Raw genomic sequence first — 25,992 nt, forward strand, 5'->3', positions numbered from 1 at the left:
AGTTGAATGTACGCCCATGAGATTAGGGTGGTAAAGCTCTGATTAGGGTGGAGAGGATCAGGTATGAAGCAAAGTGGGAAGAAGAAACATTTCAGTCTTTTATTCTATGCCTGCAGGGAAGGATGGGGAGAGGGTCGTTACTTGCAGTCAAACACATCAGCCGAAGATGGAGGAGGTCCTTTCGTGACGCCCTAGGGACCACGACGCGCAGAAGAGTGTTCCAGGGGTGGTTTCCCTATCAGGTCCATTGCCAGACCTGGGTCTTGTGCATGCTGGCAAGTGCTTGGACCCAGCCTGGCATGGCCCACTGGCAGTCTCAGCTCTCGATGGTGGGTGTTATAGCTCAGCTCAGCCTGGCCTGTCCACAAACCCAGCCCACACAAACTGCTGTGTTAGATAACTCCTGCTCAACACCTCTTCAGTAACACCTCTCTCATCCCGGTACATGCCCTGCTGGACACAGCCGCAGACCCCACACCTGCTCTTTGTAGCCCTGTTTTCCCACATACACTGACAGTTCCTGCAGCTGCTTTGGACCTCTTGGTATTGTTGTGGTTTGCCTAGCTATCCCTGCAAACTAAAGACTTCAGGCCCCAGACACTTAGGTTAATGGTGTTGCCAATTACCCGTATTTAAAGATGGGCCCTGTGGGATGTGTTGAGATTGAAATCATGCCACTTGAATAGAATTCCCATGCTTGAATCCGGATGGCCTATAAAGAAAGGGGGAAAAACGCGCAGACATAGAAACAGACACCCACACTCCGTTTCTGGACCCATGATGCTCTGTGTTGCTGTGGGACGATGCCAGGAAGAATGCTAAAGGCTGAACTATTGAACCTTTAGCACATGTGCCAAATGAACCTCTTTTTTTTTTATAAAGTAGGCTGCCTCATGTATTTTGTTAAAATCATGGAAAGCTAGCAGCACAATAGTTATATTCTAGTGCTACACCTGGCCTTAAGGAGATACTTTTGTGTTTAAGCATCTTTTAAAGGTGGCAAAAAAAAAAAAAAAAAAACCCAGAAAGGAATTAGGAGGAAGGCTTTCTGGTGTGACTCAGAGGTTCAAGAGGTTGAGACTAGCCCCATGGTCCGTCTCTCACTCCATTTTCAGTATCCTTTAGCCAAAGCAAGCAGGAACATGCTCAGAGTGCTGTGCCGGGCAACAAGCGGGAACACACACCATAGGACACTACGGGCTTTTCATTAAGATAGTGGGCTTGGCAGAATCAAGATGGCGGCAAAGGGTGTAGACGTGTTTGAGATGACAGAGAATTATTAGGATAAAGAACAGAGAGCAGATTACAGAAAAGGGGGTCAAGAAGTCAACAGGGAGGTTCCTGGAGAACTCCTGGACACAGGGAAGAGGCGACGATGGTGGAGCGGTGTCACAGGGAACAGAAAACCCACCAGCCACTGGCGAGCTGTGATCCGGACTCTAGCGACAACCAGGGATCCAGAGGTAGCCACAGATCAGCCCTTGCGGCAGCCAAGTGGGCGCTCAGGAGGTGAAGCCAGGCTGGGTCTGGTCAACCCTGGCAAATACTTTGGCCCAGCAACAAATGGAAACGGAGCTGCAGACTCCACAGGGCAGACTGGTGGCAGGTTGGAGCTACCAGCACAGGGATCAATCACAGGAGTGGGCACGTTTCCAGCTAGTCATGCCCGGCTGATCCCACAGGGAGGCAGCACCAGCTTCGCATCCTGCAGGATCTGTGTGGTCCCCGGATCTGAAAGCCAACAGCCCGGCTCTCCAGCAGTGCTCCAGTGGGCACCATTTTGTGTGTTTAGACAAGATCAGTGCTGCCAATAAACTAGTTATCTGGGACAGTCGGCATCTTCCTGACCCAGGACACTGATTGAATGTAAAAATTAACTTGTAGACCTGTGGGTAATACATCTTCCTAACTGAGGAAGACACTAAAAAAATGAGGGACACAGAATTCAGAAAACTTATTATAAAGCTTCTGACCAACAATGAGAAGCACATAATACAAGAGTTCAAAGAATTTAAAGAATTTGTTACACAGGAAATGAATCAAATGAAAGCTGACATTTCAGAAGTGAAGAATACAGTGGAGCAAACAAAAAGTACAGTGGGGAGTCTCAAAATAGAATGAATGAAGCAGAAGAAAGAATAGCAGAACTGGAAGATATTTCCTGTCACCAGGGGGAAACAAACAAAAAGCTGGAAGCAGAGCTGGATCAGGTTAAAAAAAGTATCCAGGAATTAAGATACAATTAAAAGGTCCAACCTAAGAATTATGGGAATTCCAGAAAGGCACTGAAAGAGCAACACCGAATAAAGATGTATTCAATGAAATAATAAGGGAAAATAGCCCTAATCTAGAGAAAGAGTTGGGAAACAACATCCAGGGGGGCGTACAGGACTCCCAACATGGTTGACAAAAAGCGACCTTCACCAAGACATATGATAATCAAGCTCTCAGTTGAACACAAGGAAAAAATCCATAAATGTGTATATGAGAAAAATCAAGTGACCTACAGAGGAATCCCAATCAAATTCACAGCTGACCTCTCAGAGGAAACACTGCAGGCCAGGAGAGAATGAGTGACATAGTCCAGACTCTAAAAGGGAAAAATTTTCAGCCCAGAATAACGTATCTGCAAATCTCTCCTTTGTCTTTCAAAATGAAATAAAATAATTCCACAATAAAGAAAAACTCCAAGAATTCGTGTCTTCCCAACCAGCCCTACAGCTAATACTCAAAGATGTTCTAGTGAAAGAAAAGGAATAGCAGCTACCAAAGCCACAGGCAAATGTGGAGAACATCCCACTAAAAGGCCAACGGAAGACTCAACCAAAGAACAACACATTACTAAGATGACAGAACCAAATCACCACCTATTCATATTACCATTGAGTGTAAATGTTTAAATTCATCAGTCAAATGCCATAGATTAGAGGACTGGATCAAAAAACAAAACCCATCTATCTGTTGCTTACACGAGACACATCTCACTAACAAAGATTAGAGGAAACTGAAAGTGAAAGGATGGAAAAAGATATTCCAAGCAAATGGTGTAGCCATTCTTACATCAGATGATATAGACATCGATGTGAAAAACATTAAAAGAGATGAAGAAGGGTACCACATAATGATCAAAAGATCCATTCAGCAAGAAGAGATCACCATAATCAATTATATGTGCCAAATGCCAAGGCACCTAGATACATGAAACAAACATTAATGGACTTAAAGGGAGAAATAAACTCCAATACAATCATAGTGGGTGACCTTAATACCCCTTTAACATCAATGGACAGATCAAAAAACAGAAACTCAGCAAAGAAACAACAGAACTCAGCCAAACTTTGGAGTAAATGGACTTAGTTGATATCTATTGAACCTTTCATCCTACAGATAGAGAATATACTTTTTTTTCATCAGTGCATGGAACCTTCTCCAGAATTGACTATATTATAAGCCACAAAACAAGCCTCAGCAAATTAAAAAAAAATTGAAATTATACCATGCATATTCTCAGACCATTATGGAGTGAAGTTAGAGACCAAGAAGTCAAAATACCCAAGAAGACTTGCAAACACATGGAGACTGAATAAAATGTTACTAAATGAGCAATGGATTAGAGAGGAAATCAAAGGGGAAATTAAAATGTTGCTTAAAATGAATGAAGACATCAACACATCATAGTAAAACTTATGGGACACAATCAAGGCAGTGTTAAGAGGAAAGTTCATCTCAATCAATGCTTACATTAAGAAATTAGAAAGGCATCATGTAAATCAGCTAACCGTACAGTTGAATGAACTAGTAAAACAACAGAAAAGCAATCCCAAGATTAGTAGGAAAAAAGAAATAATCAAAATAACAGAGGAAATAAGCCAAATAGAGACCAAGAGAATGGTACAGGAGATCAATATATCAAAGAGCTCTTTTTTGAGAAAATCAGCAAAATAGACTAATAATAACTAATAATAATTAAAAATAAATAATAATAACTAATAATAATTAAAAAAAATACACATCAATAGCATCAGAGACAAGAAAGGAGATATAACAACAGATACCTCAGAAATACAAAGAATCGTCAGGAGCGATTACAACCAACTATATGCAAACAAATCAGAAGACCTGGAAGAGATGGATAGGTTTTTGGACATATATAATCCACCAAAATTGAATCATGGAGTAATTAACAATCTAAATAGACCAATAACATGCACTGAGATCGAATCAGTAATTAAAGCCCTCTCAACCAAGAAAAGTTCTGGACCAGATGACTTCACTGCTGAATTCTACCAAAATTTCAAGAGGAACTTACCCCAATCCTCTAAAAGCTTTTAAAACAATAGAAAGTGAGGCAATTCTTCCAAACTCTTTCTATGAAGCTAATACCACCTTAATACCAAAGCCAGCTAGAGAAACAACAGAAAAAGAGAACTATAGAATATATCCAATAGAAATGAAATCTGCATATGAGAAGGGAATACATAATCCTATATTTGCAGCAGCACAATCTATAGTAGCAAATACATGGAAACAATCCAGAAGTGCGTCCAAAGAAGAGTGGTTAAAGAAACTGTGGTACATCTACTCCACGGAATATTATTCAGCTATTAAGAAGAATGAAATTATACTATTTACAATTAGGTGGTCCCAACTATAGACCATCATGCTCAGTGAAATGAGCCAATCACAAAAGGACAAATGCCATATGTTCTCTCTCATATAAGTAAACCAGCATGGAAAGTGTAACTTCAATAATCCGATCCATACTGTTTTTTGTTTGTTTAGCTGCATCCCATGTGAGTTGATGTTTTTTATTTCAGTTTTATTTATTCTAAATACTTCCTTTTCTCTTGTTGAATTCTTTGCTGGCTCATGGATTACATGGTGGCATCATTTTCCCCAAGAGACTTTTGTGTTTCCTTTTTGTCACCCATGTGTTGGTTACTCAGAGGCGCGTTTTTTTAATGGAGCTGTAATTTGTTGTGGTTGTCGTTGTTGTTGAGGCTGTTGTTCTAACTCATACCAGTTGTTGACTTTGTCTCATGGCTTCTCAATTATGGAAATGTATAATGATGGAGTATTGGGGTCTACCATATCCAGATGTGGGAGTATAATGCAACTTGCATCCCTGCTTCCAGATGAAAGATGGATTCCCAATGAAACTTTTGGACATGTGTAGACAATGGGATGCTGGACTGTCTGACTTTGTCTATACCAGCAATGTTGGGGTATGCTTAAATAAGAGATTGATGGAATTATGACTCCTTATGAAGGATTATACCACTATAGTAAAGTGGGGAAAATCTGCCAGCTGGGGGTGGGGTGGGGGGAAATCCCAGTCTATATGAAATTGTACCACATAATAATAATAAAAAAAAGATAGTGGGCTTGTGTGAGCAGCTGTGAGTGTGTGTTCAAGAAAGTGGGGTTTGTTCTGCCAAGCTTGAGCACTTCTCTCTTATCTCTTTCTTGAAAAATTTGAGAGAGAAAGATCTTCCGTCTTTGGTTCACTCCCAAAATAATCATAATGGCCAGAGCTGAGCCAATCTGAAGCCAGGAACCAGGAGCTTCCTAAAAGCCTCCCATGCGGGTTCAGGGGCCAGAGCACTTGAGCCATCTTCCACTGCTTTCCCAGGCTCAAAAGCAGGGAGCTGGGTGGCAGGTGGAGTGGCTGGGGTTTGAACTACTGTCCATATGGGATGCTTGCACTGCAGGTGTAAGCTTTCTTCAGTATTGCACAGTGCTGGATCCACACTTGAGTATTTCTATGATTGGATATATTAATAACTTTGTCTGTAAGATAGGAAGAATTGGGGCCAGTGCAATGGCTCACTGGCTAATTCTCCCAACAAAAAGTGGAGAATTTCCATATGGGCACTGGTTTATGTCCCGGTTGTTTCACTTCCCATCCAGCTCTCTGCTTGTGGCCTGGGATGAGCAGAAGATGGCCCAAAGCCTTGGGACCCAGCACCCACATGAGAGACCTGGAAGAAGCTCCTGGCTCCTGGCTTCAAATTGACTCAGCTCTAGCCACTGCAACCATTTGGGAAGTCAACCAGCTGATAAATGATCTTTCTCTCCCTTTCCTTCACTCTGTAAATCTGCTTTTCCAATAAAAATAAACCTTGGGCCTGGCATGATAGCTCAGTGGCTAAATCCTCACCTTGCACATGGTAGGATCTCATGTTGGCACTGGTTCATGTTCCAGCTACCCCATTTCCCATCCAGCTCCCTGCTCATGGCCTGGGAAAGCAGCCAAGGACAGTTCAAAGCCTTGGGACCCAATCTCCTGGCTTCAGATTGGCTCAGCTCCAGTTGTTGCAGCCACTTGGGGAGTGGACCAGCAGACAGATTCATCTCTTGTCTCCCTCTCTGTAAATTTGTTTATCCAATAAAAAATAAAAAATAAAAAATAAATCTTTAAAAAAGATGAGAAGAATTGAGGCCAGTGTTGTGATATGTAGCTGATGAGGCCACTGCCCATAATGTTGGTCTCCCATATAGACATTGGGTTGAATCTTCTGCCTGTCCCAGCTCTGTCTGTTGTGGCCATCTGGGGACTGAATCATAAGATAAGAGATTTCCTCCTTTCTCTTTCTGCTCCTCCTCTCTCTGTAACTCTATCAAACAAATCTTAAAAAACAATGGGTGGAATGAAACAAATTTTATGAAGTTGTAAGGTAATGGAGTCACTCCTGATAGCCAGGCTCAGGGCATGTTTGTTCATTTTTGGGGTTTGGGCAGTGCTCAGACATGCTTAAGGAAAGGCCTTATTTCTGTCTTTGTTATCAGAGTAGCCTTGCTCGATACTGACGTTTTATGAAACTTCTGACGTTTGATTGGTCTCCAAAGCCCAGCTGTGTGGGCAGCGCTTATCAATGCCAAGGTCCTGTTGACGAAGCCTCACCAGTTCCTAGATGCCATCAGGCCACTTTTCCTCACCAGCTTTCAATGATAGTATCTAATAGGAAGAAAGCAAGAAAGCAAACTCCAGGTTATACCACCCCATCCTCTAATCTCTTCACTCCAGAAGTCAAGAAAATTTAAAATAAACTCTTTGGACCTGGCACAGTAGCTAGTGGCTAAAGTCCTTGCCTTGCCTGTGCTGGGATCCCATATGGGCGCTGGTTCATTTCTGGCAGCCCCACTTCCCATCCAGCTAGCCACTTGTGGTCTGGGAAAACAGTGGAGGAGGATGGCCCAAAGCTTGGGTCCCTGCACCTGCTTGGGAGACTTGGAATAAGCTCCCAGCTCCTGGCTTTGGATTGGCCACGTTGGGAGTGAACTAGTGGATGGAAGATCTTTCTTTCCATCTCTGCTTCTCTCTGTAAATCTTACTTTCCAATAAAAAACCAAAAAACCAAACCAAAACAAATTCTTCTTCCTCTTAACTTTTCTGAGCAGTGTTCTGTTGTCTGCCTTGCCATGAGGGTAGGTTGGCCAGCTCTACAGTCAGAGCTGAGGCTGGGACACCAGGCCCCTTTGTGAGGTCTGCTCAATGACAAGGGGGGCTATGCAGTACCCCACCTTGAACTGGCTCAGTCAGTCATGCCAGCCTGTCCTCCAGCACTCTAACACCATCTGCCTGACCCAAGCTTTCCATGTTGCTGCCACTGCTGGGCGCCTGTGCTGTGGTGGGGCCATTTTATGGTCCTGAGTGGGAGCCAGTGCAGGACCTGCTTGCCCACAATCGCAATTGCAAGGACCCTCGGTGCCGTGGCAACCTGCTCATCCTCTGCCTCTTTCTAGTTTGGCAAGTCCAGCGCTGTTGGCACAAGGTCATCAGGACTCGCTCCTGTATGAGAAAGGTCAATAAGGTGAGAGGGTCTGTTTTTTTGCCTAGCATGCCAGAGCTAAATAGAATGCAGCTCAGATGGGTGAGAGAGACCCTTGTCCAGGCGCCAAACCCACATTGAGCAATGGGCCATCACCAGCAACCTTCAAGTGTGCAGTCACAACTGCTTGTTTCTTTGTTTTGTTCTTAAGATTATTTATTTGGTAAGCGGAAAACAGAAGAAAGGAAGGAAGAAGAAAGGGAGAGAGGGAAAGGAAAAGAGAGAGAGAAAAGAGAAAGAATCTTCCATCTTTTAGTTTGTTCACGTCTGGAATGGCCACAGAGACTCGGGCAGGGCCAGTCCAAAGCCAAGAGCCCAGAACTGCACTGGTGCTTCCTACATAGGTAGAAGAGGTCCATTTGCTTAAACTATCTTCTGTTGCTTTCCTGATCAGAAGTAGAGCAACTGTGACTTGACCAAGTTCACTGATATGGAATGCTGGTATTATAATAGCAGCTTACTCTGGTATGCCACAACCACAGCTCCACAATTCTAATTTCTAATATACAATAATTTTGATTGTGGACATCATTTGGTAAGGATTCTTTTGTACCTGGCTTACACTTAACACTATGCTGTTGATGGGAGCTTAATGCTGTGGGTGGTGGGAGCTGTTATCCACTAGTTCAGGCCCTGAATGCTGACAGTGGCTTGGGATGGGGTGGGAGGGAATGATCTGAAGCAAGAAGCTGAGAATTTGATTCAGGTCTCCCATGTAGGTATCAGGAATCCAATGATTTGAGCCATTGTCCTTGCATCCCAGGGTCTATATTGTTAGAAAGCTGAAATTAGAAGCTGGAGGCACGGCCCAGTGTGGTAGCCAGGCAGCTAGGAAGTTCTTGCCTTGAATGTGCTGGGATCCCATATGGGCACCAGTTCTTGGGACTCTGCACCCAGGAAGAGGATCTGGGCTCCTGGCTTCGGATCAGCACAGCTCTGGCTGTTGTGGTCACTTGGGGAGTGAATCATCAGACGGAAGATCTTCCTCTCTCTATATCTGACTTTGCAATAAAAGGAAATAAATCTTAAAACAAAGAAGAAGAAGAAGCTGGAGTTAGATATTGAGCCCTGGGCATCCCAACCATTGGCCCAACCACCAGGCTATATGCCCATCACCATAACCAACTTCCAGAAATAGAGCAGAGCTGGGGCCAGCATTATGGTGCAATGAGTTAACCTACTGCCTGCAACACAAACATCCCATGTGGGCAGAGGTTGAAGTCCTGGCTGCTCTACTTCTGATCTTGTTCCCTGTTACTATGCATGAAAAAGAAGCAAGAGAGGGCTCAAGTCTTAGGCCCTGCCACTCACATAGGAGACCGTTGGGAGGGCGAATCAGCAAACTGAAGAGCTCTCTCTTTCCCTTTCTCTGTAATTCTGCCTTTCAAATAAATGATAGTACTTGGCTTCTCAAAACCTGCAGTGGCTCCTGTGGATACCGTCTATGAAATTCAGAACAACAACCCAAACCCACCCCATAGCTTCAACGCCCACCATGATCAAGGCTCTCCTCTGACCCTATTCCCCACACTCCCCATTCCAGTCTGGACACACGGGCTCCCTGTTGCTCCTGCACACACCACCCACCTAGTTCTTAGGGCCTTTGTATTAATGTCCCCTCTGCCTACAGAAAATATTCCTTCTTCAGATATCATTGTTTTGCCCCTCATGTCATTCAGATCTCCAGCCAAATGTCACCTCCTCCATGGGGCCTTTGCTGGCCAGTCTGTCTAAAGGAGCTAACTCTACCTCTAGTCTGCTTTCATCTCCTTAGGACTTCTTTGAAAGATTCATTTATTTGAAAGATAGAAGTATAGAGGAGGTGGGAAAGAAATAGGGACCTTCTAACTACTTGTTTACTCCCTAAATGATGGTAGCAGCTGAGGGTAGGCCAGGCTGAACTCCATCTGGGTCCCCCACATGGGTACAGAGGCCCAAGTGCTTGAGCCATCTTCCATTGCTTTCCCAGGCATATTAGCAGGGAACTTGATCAGAAGTGGAGCAGCTGAGATTTGAACTATTGTCCATGTGGGAGGCTGGCATGGCAGGTTGCAGCTGCTATCAGCCCCTTCAGTAGAATACTTTTTTTTTTTAATTGGAAAGGCAGATATACAGAGAGGAGAGACAGAGAGGAAGATCTTCCGTCCAATGATTCACTCCCCAAGTGAGCGCAACGGTAGATGCTATGCCGACCCAAAACCAGGAGCCTCTTCCGGGTCTCCCACACCGGTGCAGGGTCCCAAAGCTTTGGGCCATCCTCAACTGCTTTCCTGGGCCACAGACAGGGAGCTGGAAGGGAAGCGGGGCTGCCGGGATAGAACCGGCGCCCATATGGGATCCCGGGCGTGCAAGGCGAGGACCTTAACCACTTGCGCCACCACGCCGGGCCCTAGAATACTTTTAATACGTAACATTTTTGATATTTGGTTATTGTCTTTCTCCTATGTAGGGTTTAGCTCCCATTAAAGACTTTGTCTTATGCATGCTGATATCGCCAGCACCTACAACAGTGCCTGGCTCAACGTAATCCTAATCGTTCTTGAATGGATGAATGCTGATTGCCTAAGGAAAGTGACTCCATTTTGTCTGATCCGTCAGGATCCTGGAGATGGTAATTTCAATCTGTGAGGATTTCAATGGTTTTACTTTTCGGTTCTCATCTCCAGGGGCCACCACAGAAAGGGGGCGTGTCCTCGACAAGATGTGACGCTTTCTTCAGACTGAATCCTGAAACCTTCAGTTTGGGCAACTCCAGGGGCCTGAATGTTCATGTCCAACAGTGGGCACACAAGCAGAGAAGGGGCTCCCGGAGAAGCTTCCAGAAACCAAGGCCCCAGTACCTGCTCTCTCAGCAGGACTCATGTCAGGGTCCACCTTGGGGCGTCCGCTCCCTTTCTGAGCCCACCTTTTGTACCACCTCTTTCTCAAGCACCTGTTTGGTCTCTCAGGCCAGTTCCTGTGATGTATCCTGGCCTTTCAGTGAAGGCGAAACGCATCCTACCTTCGACACTTGCCAAAGGAGGGAGCGGCTATGGGCTCACTCCCAGGAAGGGGTGTTGCCCATGGAGTCTGTCCTCAGCATAACGTCCCATCCACCCTCCATGACCTTAGCCATTTCTCTTCCAAACCTTCCTTCGGCCCAGAGGCTCCAGCTCTACCCCGGAGAATTCCTGCCTGGTCTTTCCCACCGACAACTGGGACTGTCCATTTGGGAGTCCTGGGACTGCTTGCAAGATGCCTGGGCACCAAGGACTAAAATCCAGACAGCGAGCAGAGAGGATGGCAGGGAGGCACAGGCCGCAGGCTGGGCTGACCCGAGAGAGCCCAGGGCGGAGGATGCCGGGGAGCCTCAGGCTCCTGAGGACCAACTCCCAGTAGACTTGGAAATGGAGCGTGTGGAAGAAACAAGGATCCTGGAGTGTGGGAACCAAGGACTGATAACAAATGAAGCGGATGGAGAGAGCCTGACACCAGAGCAGGAAAAGCAGGAGCAGATGAGAGCTGGGAATCAAGGACTGATAACAAATGAAGCGGATGGAGAGAGCCTGACACCAGAGCAGGAAAAGCAGGAGCAGATGAGAGCTGGGAACCAAGGACTGATAACAAATGAAGCGGATGGAGAGAGCCTGACACCAGAGCAGGAAAAGCAGGAGCAGATGAGAGCTGGGAATGGAGCCAAGACTCAGGAGCCAAAGGAAAGAATTCATGTGGATGTTATAGGTAAGAATCTTCGTGCTTCCCAGGCGCATAGTGGAGAGAACCAAGAACAGTTCACATGCCAAGTTGATGCAGAGACCCAAACATCAGAGTGGGATCGGAGTGAAGTAGAGGATGCAATGGAGACCCACGTATTCAAGAGGAATAACAAGAAAGAAGCCAGAAAAGAAGATGGTGAGAGCCAGGTCCAAGGATTGGAGCAGCAGGGCCAAGGTAGAGGTGAGAATGGTGAGGATGCCCCGAAGCCAGAACAGGAGAAGCTAGAGCAGAACAGCCACCCTGGTGCTGAAGTACAGGCAGAAGATAAGAGAAACAGGGACCAGGCTGGAGGTGAGGGTGCCGCACAGACCCAAGCACCCAGGAGGGAGAGCCTGGGAGGAGTCAGACAAACAGATGCTGTGGAGAGCCAGGCCCTGAGGTGGGAGAAGCAGGAATACCACAGATGTGAGAGTCTGACAGAGAGCCAGATGTCAAGTGGGGAGAAGCAGGGACAGGCCGGAAGTGATGAGGCTGGGGAGATTCAAGCCTCTTGGGGAGAGGATTACACCATGTCCAAACCTGAGAGTCGAGTGAGGTGGGGAAACCAACACCTGGGAGGAGGTGAGGATGCAGGGGAGACCCCGATGTCCAACAGGCCGAAGCTCCGGGAGATCAGAGTGGAGGACTGGGTGGTAATCCAGGCTCCGTGGTGGGGCAACCAGAGACTAGTGGCGACCAAAATTGACACAAAATCCAAGGACCTGTGCTGTGGGGCTCAGAAGCAGATCGGAGACGAGCACAGAACAGAAATCCAGGCACCGAGAGAGCAGAAAGTGTGTGCATATGAAAATGGTACAAAGACTCAGACACCCAAAGCTGAGAACCAGGGCCAAATAAGAAGCAAAGCTGCCATGGAGGTCCACGCGGCTGGGCAGAGGAGCCAGGAGCGGTCTGGAGATGAGAACAGGACGGACACTCAGGCACTAGGGAAGAGAAACCCGAAAGGAGTTAAAGGCAAGGATGACCCAGACACCTGGGAATCTGGTGAAGAAAACCAGGGTCTGTTAGGAAATGAATTTAATGCAAACATTGATATACCAGAGTGGAAGATTCAAGAACATGCTGGAAGGAAGGATGGTGCTAATCCCCGTACAAATGAGGTAGACAACTGTGAGGAAGTGACACATAAGATTGATGGAGAAGCCCATGTGGCAGCATGGCATCAAGAGGAGCAGGTGAGAGGTGCGAGTGGCACAGACAGTCAGATCTACGTGAAGAGAGACCCGCACGAAGCTGGAGGAGAGGATGGCGCACAGAGCTGGGCCCCTGCAGTCGGAAACCCGAATCAATTAAGGAGTGACATTGCTAGGAAGACCCACTGGCCAGAGCAGGAGAACCAGGAACAGATGGGAGGTGAGGCTGGGACAGAAATTCAGGTTCCAGAGAAGAGGAAGGGCAGAGAACCTGGAGGCGAGCATGATGGAGAGACTCAGAGGCCTGAGAGAGAGAACCAGCGAGTGCCGGATGGTGGCACTGGAGGGAGCCGTCCAGCAGGGAGGAGGTGGGGGCAGACTGCAGAAGATCAGGCTCCAGAGAGGAGAAAACAGCGAGTGCCTGGAAGAAACACGCAGAGGCCTCGGGGGAAGAACCAGACACTGCTAAGGAGGGAAGTTAAAGGGAAGTCCTGCTTACTAGTGTGCAAGAACCAGGGGTGTGCCGGAGGAGGGAACGGTGCAAAAACTCAAACGCAAGGGAGAAGAAACCTGAAAGAGACAATTGTTCGTGATGGCACCGTGACCCAGGTCCCCGAAGGTGGCGGCCAGGAGCCCTTCAGAAGTGGAACTGATGGGAAGAATCAGACAGAAGGAATCCAGAACCAAAATGGAGATGAGGACATGGCAGACATCCAAGATGCAGGGAGCCAAAGCAAGTACAGAGCTGAGGATGCCGGACAACCTCGAGCCCCCGGGACAGGAAACAGCGACCAAGTCGGAAGAGAGAATCCTACTAGGGCCCATCTCGAGTCTTCTGGGGGAGAGGGGCCCCCACGGGGGAGGCCCAGGCTGGCACGGCCCCTGGACTTCCCTGGCTTTGCATATGCAGCTGTGGAGAAAAAGTGGGCAGAGGCTGTGAACGCTTCGGCTTCTGCTCCCCGAGCTGAAGTGCAGCCTCGCCCCTGGTGGGGTGAGGCCTTCCGGCTGGCTGGTGGGGTAGGGCATCTGGCCAGCCTGGGCCTGGCCCCTGTCGGTGAGCTCAGAGTCGGGGCCAGTCCAACTTCTAGGCACGTCCAGCCTGAACTGCAGAGAAGGAAACAAGGAGACCAAGGGGTGCGTCTGGAGAAGGCCTCCAGCCTGGCAGCTCTCTTGGGTGCCCCCTCTGTCTGCCCGTCTCTCTTGGGTGACTGGTGCTCCCCGGCTACCACAGTTCTGACAGATCTTCCCATGGCCCTCACCGTGCCAACCAAGTGGCCAGTGCTGAAGAAGAGCCAGCGACAGCTCCTGGAGTCGCTCATGCGGCGGAGGATCGCGCACCTGCAGTGGGGCCTCCCCAGGCGGATCCTCGAGTCCTATCTGCTCTTTAGTTTCTTTGGGCCTGCCTCATTGCCTCTGGCTGGGGTGAGGCTCTCCGGATTAGGGACACTTCCGGAACCCCACGGACAGCAAGAAAGACAGCCTGAGGCCCAGAGCTCCAGGATAGCCATTCAGTCCCCAGGGACATCCCAGAGGCTTCAGCCCCTAGAAAGGAAAAGTCCTAAACTTCTTGGCCAGGCCACAGCTTATGAGAAAGAAAGACCAAAGCCAATGTGCGCGCCCATCCCACCCCAAAAGCCAAAAAGATCCAAGCCACCAGGGGGCACCAGAGAACCACAAGCGATCCCGGAAGCGCCTCCTCGGCCTCCACCACCAGCTTCCCGCAACCTCAAACCTGCAGCCGAGGCCAGGAGCTGGTGTGGCCCAGAAAGGATCCCAGAGCCTTGCCGTGAGGATGACAGGGCCAGGAAAACGGTCAGGCTAGAGCTGTCCCAGATGGCAGCAAGGGCTCCCAGGACACGGAGCCCCTCGTCTTTCTGGGCAGGCCATGAGCAGGGCAGCAAGGAGCACACGCCCTGGGGCGCCTCTAAGCTCACACTCTGGAGAAGAGGAAGCCCAGTTCCCGCTGAGGGCAGAGGAGCTGGGCACAAAGCTGCTCTCTCTTCCACAAACGGCTTCAGGGGTGGGTTGCACGCTGTTGCAGCCAGGCTGGGCACCACCCTCCTAGGCAAGATGGCCTGGTCCCCGCGACTGGCTAAGCCCCAGCGCTCGGCTCCCAACCTCAGCCTGAGGGATCCCGACACCACGTCCCCCCTGCTTCCCACAGCTGATGACCCTCCTGCGGGGGACAGCAGCCTCAGAGCTCCCGCTGTTCCAGCTCACTGCTGTGCTGATGATGCACTTTCTAAGCCAAAAGGCCCCTGGGATCAGGGGGCACCCCAGAACCCAAATGGGACCCCATGGAATCCACTGGTCCCCCAGAAGTTAGGCATTACAAAGCATTGGAGAGATTTTCTCTTCCAAAACAGCTTGAAAAAGGAGGCTTGAGGCCCCGAGTCCACAGGACACATCAGAGAAGCAGGAGTGGCCTGTGTATCCCCAGAACCTCGAATAAAGTAGGTTATTTGGGTCCTGTGGAGTTCTCATTTCTTTGGCACCTCTTCTTTTTTGGGGGGGCTGGTTTTGAGGTTTGGGATACTTTGTGTAGAAGCCACTACTGCCCTGAGGGTTCGAAGGTTGAGAGCCAGGATCACCAGCCAAACACTTGCTCTCCCCGGCTGCTGCCACAAGCTTGCTAAGGTTGCCACCGGTGCTGCCTTGCCCCAGTGCCAGGCTAGAGTTGGCAAGATGCTCACGCGGTCCCCGCTGCCTGGAGCAGGGGCAGTGCTCTGCTGGGACAGACTCGGGCTCAATGGGTGTTTTTTGGAGGCAAGCACTCCTTGCCGACTTTCGAATCCTCTAGCTCCCAGCAGGTTCTGGCATGCATATATACATACATATATCTATATGGATAGATAGATATATGTTTTTTTAAGCCAGAATATTACTTGGCTGACATTTAAAAAGAAAATAGAACAATATTTAATAATATGGAAGACACGTCATTTTTTTTCTCTGAAAAAAAGCAGTTCACAAATCTTTGCATATAATTGTTGTGAAAATGTGTAGACTATCAGAACCCCAAATTTTTCCTTCACTGACGGAATGACTACTGTCATGTAAGGAAGGGGTGTTGAATATGTATTTATTTATTTATTGTATTTATACACATCCATGTATATAATTGTGACTTTGGTATACTTAAATTTTTTGTTTTTCAAAATTTTATTTATTTTTATTGGAAAGACAGATATACAGAGAAAAGGAGCGGGAGAAAGATCCTCTGTTTGCTGGTTCACTCTCCAAGTGGCTGCAACGGCCAGAGTTGAACCATCCAAAGGCAGCCAGGAGCCAGGAGCCTCTTCCAGGTCTCCCACACGGGTGCAGGGTCCCAAGGCTTTGGGCCATCCTTGGCTGCTTTCCCAGGCCACAAGCAAGGAGCTGGATGGGAAGTGCAACAGCTGGGATACAGGTGCCCATATGGGATTATGGAGCATGCAAGGCGAGGACTTTAGCTACTAGGCTACCGTGCTGGGCCCTGGAACACTTAATATTTTAAACATGCATTTTTCATGTTCATACCTTCTTTTCTCAAACATTATTTCATAATCTTCCATTGAATACGGGACTTGTTTTCCAAGCTGCTCTACTGTGGAGAGCAGGTCCCACTGACCCGCGGCGTCTGCAGCAGACAGCTCTCGCACTAATCCCCTGCACCACTGCTCTGTTGTGTTGGTGCTGAATAAACCCCTGTGCACTGACGGGCTGCTATTAATATAGATTATGATTTTTTTTGTTCTTCAATATTCCCCGTGTATTCACTATTCCCTCCCGCCAAGATGATCTTAAGCGGTGTGTCTTAGATTCTGAGAAGGGTGTTACATGAATTGAGAATCAGAAAGCGCGTTAGACGAAAATCTCCGAGGCTGATTATGGTTAAGAACTGGCAGAGGGGCCTGCGTTGTGGTGTGGTACATAAAGCCGCCACTTGCACCATCAGCATCGCATATGGGCACTGGTTCAAGTCCTGGTGGTTCCACTTCCCATCCCGCTTCCTGAGACCTGGGAAAGCAGTGGAGGACGGCCCAGTGTTCGGCCCCTGCACCTGTGTGCAAGCCCAGGATCATGCTCCCGGCTCTGGCCATTGCAGCCATCTGAGGAGTGATTTCTTCTTTCAAATCAATCTTAAAAACACCCACAAGCTAATAGAAATTGCTTACTTTCTCATGGCTGTAAGTGCTACTTGACACACGGCTGCAGCCCTTCGCTGTGGCGAGGCGCGAGGCTCCGGCTTCGGGCCCTGGTGGACGCTCTCCACCGAGCGCGCAGGCGCACTGCGCGAACTCTCAAGTGCGCCTGCGCAGTACGTGCGCGGGAAAAGGTGCGGCGGCGGAGAGCGAGCATGGCTGACGGAGCCGCGTTCCGGAAGGACGAAGAGGCGGTGCTGCTCCTCGAGAAGGCCCACTACCGGCACGACCCGCGCTGGTTGCTGCCCGTGTCGCCGCGCCTCTGCCTGGCCTGTGCGCTGGAGCTGCTGCCCGAGCCCGGAGTGGCGGTGCGGACGGAGGCCTTCCCCGGGCGCGTGGACGGAAGCCTTCCCCGGGCGCGTGGGCGCGTGGACGGAGGCCTTCCCCGGGCGCGTGGGCGGAGGCCTTCCCCGGGCGCGTGGGTGGAACCCTTCCCCGGGCGCGTGGACGGCGGCCTTCCCCAGGCGCGTGGGCGCGTGGACGGAGGCCTTCCCCGGGCGCGTGGGCGCGTGGACGGAGGCCTTCCCCGGGCGCGTGGGCGCGTGGACGGAGGCCTTCCCCGGGCGCGTGGACGGCGGCCTTCCCCAGGCCGGCCGGTCCCCCCCACGCAGGACCTCCGTCCCTCGGCTTTCGCGGGCCCGGCGAGGTGGCTGGCCTCTTCCCCGGCCCAGGGTGGCACAGGCGCGGGCAGCCGGCAGCCCCTCTCCGGCCTGGGCCTTCCCGGTGGCTCATCCCCTTGGCCCGCACTCAGCCCGCCCCGGGGACACTGCGGGCGGCAAGGGGCGCACCCGCCTCTGCGGGGTTTGTTGTCTGGGGGGTGTCCAGGAACATTTGGGGAGCTAGTTTTCTCAGAACTGCCTTGGGAGGGCGTTCCTGTCTTGGTTGATGGGGTGGGTTCAGTTCTTTTCATTAGCAGGACGTCTTTACACGTTTACACGCTGTTGAAGATCCCACAGGGCTTTCCTGTGTGTGGGTTACGTCCACCACTATTTACTGGATTAGGGATAAAGGCAGACTTTAAGAACATTCATTCATTTAAAAGTAGTGGTATATGCATTGCACATTGGCTTTTTTTTTTCTATAAAATACAGCGAGTGTACAATGTACTATTCATTTGTTAAAGATTTTTAATGATTTTTACCTAGTTGATTAGGGTGATGAGGGTCAACGGGGAAGAGGGGAACGAGGAGAGAAGCCACACCCAGCCTCCCAGATGCTTCTGCACCCCGGGGTGCAGGGCAGCCACCGATACCACCCCAGGGTTCCCGATGTGGGCATGCTGTGAGTCCTGCTCATGGGTTTTCAGTAGTTCAGCAATTCCGAGTAACTGCCAATCTTGCCACTCCAGCCACAATGAAATCTCTCCAGAATCCACTGATTGACAGAGTCCATCTATAATTTTAAAAAAAAGATTTATCTATTTTCATTGCAAAGTCAGACTTACAGAGAGAAGGAGAGTGAGAGGGAGAGCTTCCGTCCGATGATTGACTCCCCAAGTGACCACAATGGCTGATACTGTGCCAATCCGAAGCCAGGAGCCAGGAACCTCCTCCAGGTCTCACATGGGTGCAGAATCCCAAGGCTTTGGGCCGTCCTGGACTGCTTTCTCAAGGCGCAGGCAGGGACCTGGATGGAAAGTGGGGCTGCTGGGCTCAGAACCGGTGCCCACATGGGATCTGGGAGCACTCAAGGCGAGGACCTTAGCTGCTAGGCCACCACACTGGGCCCGACATAGTCCATTTTGTAAAGATTTGTTTTTATTGGAAAGGCAGATTTACAGAGAGGAAGGGAGACAGGAAGATCTTCTGTCCTTTAATTCAATCCCCAAGCAGCCACAACTGATCGGAGCTTTGCTGATCTGAAGCCAGGAGCCAGGAGCTTCTGGGTGTTTCATGCTGGTGCAGGGTCCCAAGGCTTTGGGCTGTCCTCGACTGCTTTCCCAGGCCACGAGCAGGGAACTGGGTGGGAAGTGGAGCTGCTGAAACATGAACTGGTGTATGGAATCCTAGCTCTTGCAAGGGGGAAGATTAGCAAATTAAGTCATTGCTCCGGCCCATACTATTAATTAAAAAAAAAATTATTGGGGGGTCAGTGCAGTAGCCTAATGGCTAAAGTCCTTGCCTTGTATGCACTGGGATTTCATATAGGTGGCGGTTTGACTCGAACTAATTCCCATATGGAATTCCTGTGTCACAGGCAGATGTTAAGTGTACATGGGCTCCACAATGTACCTTTCAAACTCTTTAAAAACATTTACTTATTTATTGGGGCCCGGCGGTATGGCCTAGCAGCTAAAATCCTTGCCTTGAACGCGCTGAGATCCCATGTGGGTACCAGTTCTAATCCTGGCAGCTCCACTTCCCATCCAGCTCCCTGCTTGTGGCCTGGGAAAGCAGTCAAGGACGGAACAAAGCCTTGGGACCCTGCACCCGTGTGGGAGACCTGGAAGAAGCTCCTGGATCCTGGCTTCGGATCGGCATAGCACTGGCCGTTGTGGTCACTTGGAGAGTGAATCATTGGATGGAAGATCTTTGTCTCTTCTCGCTGTATATCTGACTTTGCAATAAAAATCTTTAAAAAACGAAATTAAAAAAGAAACATTTACTTATTTATTTGAAAGTCAGATAGCGAGAGAGGACTCTTCAATTTCTGTTTCATTTACTAAATGGTTGCAAGCCTTCACTGGGCCGGATCGAAGCCAGGAGCCCAGAGCTCCATCCTGGTTTCCCACATGATGGTTAGGTGCCGAGCACTTGGACCAGGTTTACTGCCTTCCCAGGCACGTTAGCAGGGAGCTGTGTTTGAAGTAGAGTAGCTGGGATTTGAACTGGTGCTCTGAAGTGGGATTCAGAAGCTTAACATGCTGCACCACTATGCTGGTCCCTATTTTAATCCTTTTTAAGTGAACAGATTTGTGGCGTAACAGCAGAAATAACTACTTTCCAAAAACAAAAGATAATAAAAGTTGTTTTGTTTTATGAAATTGCAAGCTGTTTGCTTCAATGTCTGGCTAAAAAAGTAGACAACCAATTTCTCATCTGTTTCTGTATTCAGTCTGTTGTTTGTCACATGTCATGTAATCTGCAGTCCTTCACGGTGCACTGTGAGAGACTAAGAGAAAAGACCATAAAGAGAGTCTAATACTGTATGAAAACATAGTTTACTTTGTGGGCCCTCAGAAAAGAAGCCGGGTGTCTTTGGATCCCCAGACCACATGATGACAATCTCAGAGCTAGTACACACCCTGAGGTTTCACTGATGCTGAAAGTTCTGTGGCTGCTGGTCTCACAGTGAGTCATATAATACGCACAAGTGGGAAGAAGATAGCGCGTATTTGTGGGAATTAGCTAATCCTCCCCTTGCAATTGCTGGGATCCCATTTGGGTGCTGGTTTGTGTCCCATGTTGCTGCGCCTCTCCGCTTCCCATCCTGCTCTCTGTGGCCTGGGAAAGCAATGGAGGACGGCCCGAAACTTTGGGACCCTGCACCCATGTGGGAAGCCTGGAGGAAGCGCCTGGCTTCTAGCTTTGGATCTGCTCAGCTCCGGCTGTTGCAGCACTTGGGGAGTGAACCAGTGAATGAAAGATCTTCCTTTCTGTCTTTCCTTCTCTCTGTAAATCTGCCTTTTCAATAAAAATAAATCAATCTTAAGAAAAAAATGAGAGAGGGAGACTTGCTTATAGCAGCTGCTGTGCAGGATCAGAAGGAAGGGAGGCGTCCAGAGGAGCGAGCATTTGACGGGACCTAAGGCGAACTTAGACGATCCCGAGAGGTGTCAGAGGGATGCTGCAGTCAGTGTTTGAGGAGGAATGGGAAGAAGTGAGATTGGAGAACCAGATTGTGGTCAGTTTCTTGACGAATTTGAATCCACACTAGGGAGCTTCGATTTATCCTGCCAGCTGAAGGAGAGTTACTGAGCCTTTCTGAGTAGGCCATTTCAATGATTAGCTTATCTATTGTTGTAAGACAGCTTGGTGAAGTGATTAGCAGGAAGCTTAAACTGGCACATGTTAGAGACGATAGGAAACATGGCTCCCGCTTTTATTGAATGTGATTTTCTTAACTTCGGCTCGTGGATTGAAGGGTTGGTGTCAGGTGTACCTGTGTTCTGCTGTCCTTGGACTCGGTTCTTTGACCTTTCACCGTGTTGAGTACTTTGTAGGGACACAGGTCCCTGTTCAGGGGCGTGCCTGGAGTATTTGGATTGTGCTGCGTTGAATGGAAAGGTGACAAGTGTCTCCTCTTTGGCCATGGGAATGGGAAGAAGACCTGGTTGAAGACTTAGACATGTGTCAGCACACGGTTCCTTTGTGTAAATGGTGTTCCTTCTCGTATTCCCTTAAGTGGGATGGCCCTCACCTAGTTTGGAAGCTCTTTCTAGTACCATCCTATGGTGTACATTTAGTTCTGTATTGTATATAGTATACAGACATGGTAGTAACAATCGGGAATTACAGTTGTTTGGGTTTGGAATACCTGGGACTTGGTGGGTATTGAATATTTGTCTTTCTTTGCTCCAAGTTGGTACGCAAGAAGCATCTGCTGTCCTGCTTCGGGGATGCCCTGCTGAGACACACCTCCCTGGTCACACAGCTGGTGGCTCAGGACCAGAGAGTCTGCCTCCACTTCATACGCATGCTTTTTGGTGAGATTGAAAAGAAATGTGGCGTGGGTTTTGCATGGGTAGCATGTGCGTGTTTACCTGGGACGAGGGGAGTCTTGGGAAATGGTGTTGGCAAGGTGATTTCAACTTGGTGTATTATAATGGTTTATTAGCAAATTATTTTGTCATAATGTTGCAGAAATGACTCCCCTTCTAAGATGTAGGATGTATTTTATGGTAATAGGCTTTGCTACATCTGAGGTGTGAGTAAAGTTGGGAGGGTGAGTGGGCAGTGCATGGTCCTGCAGAGTCTTCTAAGTGGCTCAGAGTCCTGGAATGGAATTTGCTGACTTTGTTGTGACCTTGATCAAATTACCTCTTCTCTCTCTGCCTTAGTAGCTGGGATATGGTGTAAAATTAGGTGGATTACATATTACCTGAAATTTCTTCTTGTAATATGATTATAATATCTAATGGAATAAGCTCTTTTAAGGAAGAGGGCAGTTGGTGACTGGCATGGTGCCTCAACAGGCTAATCCTTCCCCTACAAGTGCCAGCATACCATATGGGCATCAATTTGTACCCCGGCTGCTCCACTTCCCGTCTACTCCCTACCAAAGGCCTGGGAAGGCAGTGGAGGATGGCCCAAGTCCTTGTGCCTGTGTGGGAGATCTGGAAGCATCTCCTGTCTCCTGGGTTTGGATTGGCTCAGCTCCAGCTATGGTAGCCATTTGGGGAGTGAACCAATGGAATGGAAGATCTTTCTCTGTCTCTTCTCTGGAAATCTGCCTTTTAAGTAAAAATAAAAACAGATCTTGAAAAGAAGGAAGAGGGCAGTTAATTTATACGAGGTGATTTTCTGTGCCTGAAACATTTCAGGCTTTTAGGTGCTGAGACTTCCCTTGGTTCAGGAAAGCCAGAGGTTACAAGTACAGAATGCATCAGACTGCAGAGCACGGGGTTTTCCTGCTGTGCCATGCTGACAGTGCTCTTAATTTATTTGAAAAGCGGAGAGGAAGAGAGAGATGGGGGTCAGCATTGTGGTATAACAGGCTTAGCCACTGCTGTGACACTAGCATCCCATATAGGTGTTGGTCCAAGTCCTGGTTGCTTTACTTATGATCCAGCTCCCTTCTACAGTGCCTGGGGAAGAGAGGCAGAGGACCCGAGTATTTGGGCTTCTGCATTCACAGGAGACCTGGATGAAACCTCTGCCTCCTGCTTTTAGCCTGGCCCAGCCTGGCCTCTTTGACCATTTGGGAAATGAGCAAGTGGATGTAAGATCTCCCTGTGTTTCCTCTTCTTTATAACTCCACCATTCAAATCAATAACTAACTTTTAAAATAATTAAAATGCCTTTAAAAAGACAGATACCTTCCATCTTCTGGTTCATTCTTCAAGGCCAGATCTAAGTTTGGGGCCAGGGGCTCTGTCTGGGTCTCCCACAGGTGTAGCAAGGATCCAAGTCTTAGGGCCATTATTTGCTGGCACGATAACAGGGAGTGGGACTGAGACCCATCTCCAGGCACGTTGGTATAGGCTGTAGTTAAGGCAAGCAGTGTTGTTAACCATGACGCCAAAGGCTTAGCCTGGTGTTGATCTTCTTAAAGGCAAGGTGGGTCATTGAAACTCTAGTTGTTTGGTGCTTGGGGTATGTGTCACTAAGACATTGCTTAAAGCTGCTTTTACTCTTGAGATTTATATGCCTTTATGGATTTGTTTTTCTTAGAAGAGAGCCGTTAACTATCCTTACCTGCCTCTCTTCCAAGGACTGTTATGCAGTGTGGAAGATGGGAGTGCAACAAACCTCTGCATTGAAGGTAAGGTGAAAACAAATGTGTACTTGGCATTTGAAGCTGGGACTATTGGCTTGACTTGAACATTGTTGAATTTGTCCAGTTGGAGACCAACCAGGAGAACTCAGTTGTCAGTGAAGAATTCTGCATTTCTTGCTTGGGTATCTGCTGTGTGCTAGGTGATGTATCAGGAGCTGGAGAGACATAAATAATAGCTGGGTGGGATGTGGTATCTGCCCTCCAAGAGCTAGAGAACAGACTGCAACTGATGAGTATCCCATGGACAGGCACAGAGCTTTAAAGCTGCATTTCCTATTGGCTCATTGAAAGTCTTCTGCATACAGGTGATAGTTAGAGCTATGGAAGTGTGTGAGTTTACCTGTACGGGCTTGTAGAGACGTCCAGAGCACTGGGCTGGGACATCGTCCAGTAGTAACAGTCATCGTTCTTCTGCGCAGTCCTTGTCCAGCTCATGATGCAGCTGAAGTTGGAGCAGACCATCCATTGCCTGCTGACTGAGTGCCACAAAGAGGTCAGTGAGCAACTAGGGTTTCTTGAGGTGCCTCAGAACCAGAGGACACTGTCAGAGGTGGGCTGGCTCTCCTGAAATCCATGGAGAAGAAAGGACTTGTCTGGGGTCACTGATGGTGACCAAGCCGAGCAAGGGACTGAACTCTGACCCTGCTGACTCTTGGCAGTGTCCTCCCTCCACCTTTCAGTTTCCCAAAGGTGACCTCTGGGACAGCACAGCTGTCTCCTGGCTTGCTCTCTGCACCTTCCTAAAGACTATGCAGACGGCCTTGACACGTGTGGAGCGGCTGTGTTCACGAGGGTCTTGGCTTGGTGTGTCTGACTTGGGTTTGAGCTGCATGTGTTGTTTTGTACTGCAGGCATTTGCTATCATCAGCCTCGCCGGCGAGCCTTGAGTGGGTATGCTGAGCCTGCTCTGCTCATTGTAGTCAGAGACTGAAGCAGTAGTGTTTGTATTATGTTTAACATGGAGTAATAATATCAGATTCACTTTTTACTTATTTTGCAGAAGAAAGACAAAAGTCCATCTCAATACCCTTAAGAACAAGACTCAGTTATGAACTGTATTTAAATGATCAGAGCATTATAATTGTTTTGCATGTGATTTGCATATCAGGTTGAATTCACAGCTAGGTAACAGTATTTATCATAATGATGCTACTTAGCACATATTGAACACTTTCTGCATACTATATACGGTGCCAGGCGCTTTATGTGAGGTGTCTCATTCAGTCCCACCAACGGTCCTATGAGGTTGGTCTCTTAGGATTCCCTACCAGAGGAATCAGCAGTGTTGGTAGAGAAGGTAGAGCATCAGGCATGGTGCACAGCAGGAGCTGATGTGCTGATAATGTGCACAGTCCCACAGCAAGAGCTGTGATATCAGGCACGGTGCCTGGCATAGCCAGAGTTCCACTGCAGGAGCTGTGGGGACAGTAGCAGAGTTTCTGGTGCCGGGCCAGTGTTCTGGCTTTATGATGTTCCAGCTTTTACCTTCTGATTTTTGGTTCTATGAGAGGCAAAATCTGCTGATTTCAGTTCAGTTTAGCTGACACTTGTGGGTTATTGGCTCTGACTTTCCCCTGCTGAAGCATCCCCAATAGTGGGGATGTTGGACACGTGGCTGAAGGAGCTGGTTGCTGGGTGGGCGTTTGGTGCTGCAGTGAAGACACAGCTTGGGGTGCCGCATCCCATTTTACAGAGCCTGGGTTTGAGTCCTAGCTCTGCTCTTTCTTTTTAAAGATTTATTTATTTTTTAGTGGAAAGTCAGATATACCGAGAGGAAGAGGGACAAAGAAGATCTTCCATCTGCTGATCCACTCCCCAAGTGGGTACAATGGCTGGAACTGAGCTGATCCAAAGCCAGGAGCCTGGAGCCTCTTCCAGGTCTCCCATGTGGTTGCAGGGTCCCAAGGCTTTGGGCTGTTCTGCACTGCTTTCCCACAAAGCAGGGAGCTGGATGGGAAGTGGGAAGGTCAGCAGCCAGGTTTAGAACCGGCGCCCATATGGGATTACCAGCACATGCAAGGCAAGGACTTTAGACACTAGGCTAAAGTGCCGGGCCTCCAGCTCTGCTCTTGAATCCAGTGTTTTACCAAAGTGCCCCTGAGAGGAAGCAGGCGATAGCTTGAGTGCCCCGGTGCCTGCTTCTCACATGGGACGCTCGGGTTGAGTTCATGGTTGTCGAGTACAAGCTGACTCAGCCCTGATGTGGGCCAGTAGGTGGGGGATCTCTCTCTGTGCTTTTTTAAGTAAATAAATTGAGACTGAGAGCCACGCGTGGTACCAGCATCGCGGTGAGTATGGCACCGTTAGTTTCGATGGGAACTCTGCTCCTGATGGATGTGCTCACTCTTTGTAGCTGTGTAACATGCCCTCCATGCGAGGCAGCCTGGCCACTCTCACCCTTCTTGGCAAGTTGGTGGATGCCATCCCTGCCCTGGCTGACCAGCTGGTAACCGAGCATGGTAAGTGACCCCGGAGGAAGAACTGTCTCTACCCTCAGTCTGCTTTAGTGCTTGAGTCATCCTGCGTGTGGGCGGCCCGTTCACCGCATACCCCTGTAAAGCCACCACCTTCCTGCTTTAGCTTTCTGCGTCCCATCTTTGTCAAAGATGAGAGCTTGTTATGTTGCTCAACTGAAAACAAGGTCAGTTT

General features: G+C 48.7%; 1 protein-coding gene across 1 annotated transcript in view; it reads left to right on the forward strand.

Moving 5' to 3' along the window:
* XRCC6 (X-ray repair cross complementing 6) overlaps window positions 1-11,158 on the forward strand; it is a 40,116-nt gene extending 28,958 nt beyond the window's left edge. Inside the window, exons 13-14 of the mRNA XM_040986816.1 lie at window positions 251-265; window positions 11,142-11,158. The gene's annotated coding sequence lies outside the window, so the exon portion shown is untranslated. The remainder of the gene's footprint in view (window positions 1-250; window positions 266-11,141) is intronic.
* The last annotated feature ends 14,834 nt before the right edge of the window (window positions 11,159-25,992 follow it).

Source organism: Ochotona curzoniae, unplaced genomic scaffold (assembly GCF_017591425.1).
Source record: "Ochotona curzoniae isolate NIBS_2020 unplaced genomic scaffold, NIBS_Ocur_1.0 contig_1014, whole genome shotgun sequence".
NCBI classification, from domain to species: Eukaryota; Metazoa; Chordata; class Mammalia; order Lagomorpha; family Ochotonidae; genus Ochotona; species Ochotona curzoniae.